The sequence below is a fragment of the Meles meles genome, chromosome 14 (assembly GCF_922984935.1).
Source record: "Meles meles chromosome 14, mMelMel3.1 paternal haplotype, whole genome shotgun sequence".
In the NCBI taxonomy this organism is placed as follows: Eukaryota; Metazoa; Chordata; class Mammalia; order Carnivora; family Mustelidae; genus Meles; species Meles meles.
In genome coordinates, this window is record NC_060079.1 from 41,878,297 (window position 1) to 41,884,331 (window position 6,035).

General features: G+C 39.8%; 1 pseudogene; it reads right to left on the reverse strand.

Moving 5' to 3' along the window:
• Positions 1–1,188: 1,188 nt before the first annotated feature.
• LOC123925170 lies at positions 1,189–2,633 on the reverse strand (annotated as a pseudogene).
• Positions 2,634–6,035: the final 3,402 nt, after the last annotated feature.

Sequence of the window (6,035 nt, forward strand, 5' to 3'; positions counted from 1 at the left end):
GGCATAGACATTACAGAAAACATGTAATTTATCTCATTCTTTTCCTACTAAGCTATGTCACCAGATGGCAAGTGCGTTTAAGTGTCTGATTATCAGGATAAGTTTGGATTATTTTAATTAATTTGAAAGCAAAGCTAATCATTTAGAAATATAACAATTTTTACCTGTTAGTTGTAATTTATAACCCTCTCAAATTATTGCACACTATCTAAAACGAGAATAAGAACTGCTGGCATATAGAACCTCCTGAATTTTAGTTGCTTTATTACTGTGTAGGCTTTCATATGCTCAGAAACTTTCTACCCAGTCCTAAAACACATTTTTTAAATCACTACTTAACTTTCCCCCTACTTTTTAAACTGAGATTATTTTGATGACATAAATATTCTGGAATATAGAGAGAATAGTCTTTGATTAACATCTTTCTCCCTTATGATATTATATTTTCTAATGCAAATAAATTTAGGAAAAATATTTTCCTTCTCAGGGCAGCAAACATGAACTAGCTCTGCTGAAAATTCACTTTTCATCACAAATTTTTAATGTAGTCAGCAAAGGAAAAGAAAACTATGAAAATGCTTCTGAACAGTGTGCATCTCTGTAGATTTCCCTGTTAACTATTACTACCATGTTTTTTAGGCTGTATGTCTTAAGATGTTCAGGCACTAGAAATGCCCTCTATTTTTTCTTTTTTTAAGGTTTTTTTTTTTTTTCACTGCAGCACTTTTTTATTTTCCTCACACAATGACGCGTTGCTGGGGCCTAATGTTCTCACATGACAGTAGAAAACCAAAAATTTGTTGTCATCTCTTAAAGAATTGAGAATTGTGTACAAAAACCTTACATAAATTAAAAGGATGACTAAATTTACAGTTGTAAATGCAAACCGTTTTCCAACTCAAGGAATTAACCCACGGTGTTCTGGCAGGAAAACATCGGGTAAGAAAGCAAAGTGGGTCCTACTGCTTGGACCTTCCCGACCCTGTTAGACCGGAAGACAGAAATGACAACTCGTTCAGGACTCTTGCCAGCCTCGAGAGAAATCCTGGAATAGGCAGCTCTTACACGTTAATACCCTGCACAGATCAAGAACCTCACAGCCTCGCAGGTTCTGCCATCAATGGATTCTCTTCCATAAACGTGTTCTGGACCTCAGCCACGAACTGACCGAGCCTCATGTGCTAAGGGTTTAAACCAAAGATATGTACAGGGTATTGAACATATACCAAGGGAACAGTTAACTTGGATACAAGGTCAAGATCAGCAACAAGTTCTACATCCAGTGCTTATATCAGATACAAGCTTCAAGGACAAATTTCGTTTCAAAGGCTGATTCCAGTTTCACGAGGCCGGCAGGAGGCGTACACATCTGCCCTGCCAACTGCTACTCCGGGTTCGCTCACGCAGCAGGTGCTACGCAACTGCGCGCAGTCCGTTTAGAAGCATTTGCGGTGGACGATGGAGGGGCCCGACTCGTCGTACTCCTGCTTGCTGATCCACATCTGCTGGAAGGTGGACAGTGAGGCCAGGATGGAGCCCCCGATCCACACGGAGTACTTGGGCTCGGCAGGAGCGATGATCTTGATCTTCATCGTGCTGGGAGCCAGAGCGGTGATCTCCTTCTGCATCTGGTCAGCGATGCCGGGGTACATGGTGGTCCCGCCAGACAGCACCGTGTGGGCATAGAGATCCTTCCGGATGTTGACCTCACACTTCATGATGGAGTTGAAGGTGGTCTCGTGGATGCCGCAGGACTCCATGCCCAGGAAGGTAGGCTGGAAGAGCGCCTCCGGGCAGCGGAACCGCTCGTTGCCGATAGTGATGACCTGCCCGTCGGGCAGCTCGTAGCTCTTCTCCAGGGAGGAGGAAGACGCGGCCGTGGCCATCTCCTGCTCGAAGTCCAGGGCCACATAGCACAGCTTCTCCTTGATGTCGCGCACGATTTCCCGCTCGGTGGTGGTGGTGAAGCTGTTGCCACGCTCGGTAAGGATCTTCATGAGGTAGTCCGTCAGGTCCCGCAGACGCAGGATGGCGTGGGGCAGGGTGCACCCCTCGTAGATGGGCACAGTATGGGCGACCCCGTCCCCAAAGTCCATGACAATACCAGTGGTGCGGCCAGAGGCGTACAGGGACAGCACAGCCTGGATGGCCACGTACATGGCTGGGGTGTTGAAGGTCTCGAACATGATCTGGGTCATCTTCTCACGGTTGGCCTTGGGGTTCAGGGGGGCCTCGGTCAGCAGCACGGGGTGCTCCTCGGGGGCCACGCGCAGCTCATTGTAGAAGGTGTGGTGCCAGATCTTCTCCATGTCGTCCCAGTTGGTGACAATGCCGTGCTCGATGGGGTACTTCAGGGTCAGGATGCCCCTCTTGCTCTGGGCCTCGTCGCCCACATAGGAGTCCTTCTGGCCCATGCCCACCATCACGCCCTGGTGTCAGGGTCACCCGACGATGGATGGGAACACGGCCCGGGAGGCGTCGTCCCCAGCAAAGCCCACCTTGCACATGCCAGAGCCATTGTCGATGACGAGAGCGGCGATCTCCTCTTCCATTGTGGTCGGTGGAGGTGGCGGCGGTGGACGCGAAGAACGAGCGGGAGGAGAACGCGAAGCACGGGCCGGCAGCGGTGAGTGAGACCTTAAGTTTTTATTTTTTTTTTAAGTTTTTATTTAAATTCCAGTTAGCTAACACACAGTGTAAATTAGTTTCAGGTGCAAAGCCCCTCTTTTTAAAAAATACATGTCCAGTGATTCTCTTTTCTCAGGGTTTTTATTCATTTTTAATAGTGGCAGCTTACTTTAGTAAGAAACCAAGAATTCAAAAGTAGTCATTTAATACAAAGGCATTTAAGTGATTCACTTATTGATTTTAAAGAGATCTGAGCTTAATTAAACATTGCTGCCATGCATGATATTAGTAAGTTGTAGAAACTAATTCTAGGACAACAAAATAGTGGTATCCTCGCATTTAATTTTAGAGAAATGTCTATTAAACTACAACATGCTAAACAATATTTATTCATTTTCTGAAATAGACATTTAAAAGGCTGACTAAAGAACAATACACATTTATGCCAATTCAGAATTCAGTACTTCTTATTTGAGGAAGAGAATACATTGGGATTTTAATGTCATTTTCCATAGTCTTATTAACCACGTCATAATTACATTATTAGGTTACTTATTTTAAAATTCCTAAATGTTTTAAAATAAATAAAATTTTAATTTGTAATGTACTAACTTATAATATAGATTTTCAATAAATGGCAACAGAAAATAACTTTATTTTTTTGAGTGAGGCACAGTTAAGTATTTTACATTCGCTATTCTTTCATTTAATGAAAAGAGTGACTTCTAACCACAAACGAAAGACAAATGTGGAGAGAGTTTGTGTTCTTCTCCATCATCCACATTTTAAGGGGAAAAATTTTTATTTCAGAGTTAAAGCTGAAATTAGACTTGATTTTATACTTCCAGTAATGTGTTTTATTTTTAAAAACTCTAATAATCAATGAAACTTGAAAAATTTTGATGATTAGTACTACCAAAATGAAGTCCTATAAGTGCATTAACCCATAATAAATTTGTATCACTTTCTTGTGTGAGATATTTTATACAAGTGTAGATTAAGTATAAATATAAAGAATAATAAAATTATAATAATGAAATCCAATCCTCTATTATTTAGAATGGAACCAAAATAAAATTCTTTCCAGGTCTGTTTTCCCTGAGGATAAATTCATACATCAAAATGTCATGATATTTATATTGCAATTTTTGTCCAGACTTTTTGCAATGCAAGGTTTTACATGATACCAATCCATCAAGATTCTATATCATTATGTTATGTCAGCCTAAAGTCCCTGAACATGATTCTAAAACTGTGCCCTCTCTGTGAATAGTACAGAGAATTATCCCAAATAGCATGAGAAGTATTGATTGATATTAGAGGAAGAAATATAGGCCTCCTCTTACTGGTATACAGAAATATATCAATGAATAGGATTTTGTAGTTGAATTGTGTCAGCATAACAAGTAGCTACATTTGGTAAAATTAATACATTTAGGAAAAACAAAGTTTTAAAACTGTCATAAAATATAGCTCATCAAAGCTACAGCAAGCACATGGCAAAATAGGTCTTACCCTGTGACAGGAGAAAGACACCAGTTCCAGACCATGGGTGTTTCATGTACATTTAAAAGGAAATTAAATTTAAAAAGAAAGGGACAGTTTTGTGTTTTTTTTTTAAACAAGAACATATGAGAAAGACAAGAAGAAAACATTTTTCTTCTATATAATACATACAAAGCATATTTTGCCCAAAGAAGCCATTTGTCTAAGTTTCAAGGATGACAGAGGTAGAACGAGTAACTCAAAAGAATGCAGATTCAGAGAAAATTTGTCCAAAGACCTACCTATTTTAAATGATTTTCAACTATCTAGGATCTGGGAATTGATATTAGTTAGCTGGTGAATCTAAAGATTTTAATATAATCATGAAAAGATTAAATTAAAACATTAGCTCATATTAAGGAATTCTATCCATGTTAAGAATAAGGTATAGTTACAGGAAAACCTTAAAAACCTATTTTTAGCATTGAAGAATAATCTATTTTGAAGAAAGAACAACTTAAGGGAGAAGATAAAATTAGAATAAAGTCATTTCAGATTTTGTCAGCACAGTGTTAAATTAAGCGTTCTGTCATTGTAATTGAACGAGTGACCTAGGATGTCCTAGTGCAAACAAGGAAACAATTCCTTTTTGAAATGAAATATTCTGTCACTTAATTGTAGCCACAGAATTTCGGGTACATACTCCTATTGTAGAAGAAAACTACTACAATTTCATCCTAAAAGGGCAGAGCCACGTGATCACTCTGAGGTAGTCATCTGCCCAAAAGCAGACAGGTAGGTTACACATTTTTAGTATTTTTTTTTTTTAAGATTTTATTCATTTATTTGACAGACAGAGATCACAAGTAGGCAGAGAGGCAGGCAGAGAGAGAGGGAGCAGGGTAGAAGCAGGCTCCCCGCTGAGCGGAGAGCCCAATATGGGACTCGATCCCAGGACCCTGGGATCATGACCTGAGCCGAAGGCAGCGGCTTAACCCACTGAGCCACCCAGGTGCCCTTAGTATTTCTTAATGCTCTTTTCACAAATAGATCACTCTTCCTTGCCTCACCCCCAAAATTAAAACAAGTCGATTGGTGTCTCTTCCCAACAAAATGCTATATCCATAGCCGATGTAGAAATTAATGTTGTGACCTTACATTACAAATCAAATGGTGAATCCAGTGACTCCAAAAATAAAGCTGAGTGATCCCAGACTGCCCTGAAAAAAATATCCATCAGATAAGACAATCCTAACGTTTACTTACAAGAATGGGTTTCAAGTGAAACCCTGAAACTCAGATCAATTGGCAATTTCTGGAGGTAAGGACCATTCGGTTACCTGAGCTTTTAAAAGCTCATTTGAGTGTCATGTATGAGCTAAAGTTGCACTTGATTGTTTCTGACAGTGGTGCACTCAATGTAGGCAAATGCATACAAAAAGAGAAGGAAGCAGCAGCCTAAGACGTGTGAGAAGAAATATCTTTAGACAGCCTGAATTCAATTCTGAATTCAGAAACTCTGAATACACTAAAAATATTCCTGTCTAGATCTAGATATGGCACTAGACAGATTGGCAAGCAATAGATTAGAATGGAAAACGTAATGAGAATTATGGCAATGCTCTTTTGACTATAAATTCTCATTAATTGACTCATTACACTACTATGTCCTATAAGAGAGGTTTTAAAGAATGTTTTCTAGTAGCTAGTTCTGACTCCAGAAAAATCAAACAGACAGCAAAATGTTGCTTCTCTACGCTCCCACTCCCCATTCCCTGCATGAGAATATAATTTTGAACGATTTGGAACGGATCTTCATTCAGCAGGTGAGCCTGCTAGAGTGATTATAAATTCCATTTATAATATTCAAACTGCTAGAGGAATTTTATGGATTATGGCTGTGGGTAGAATTTACTGTCCAG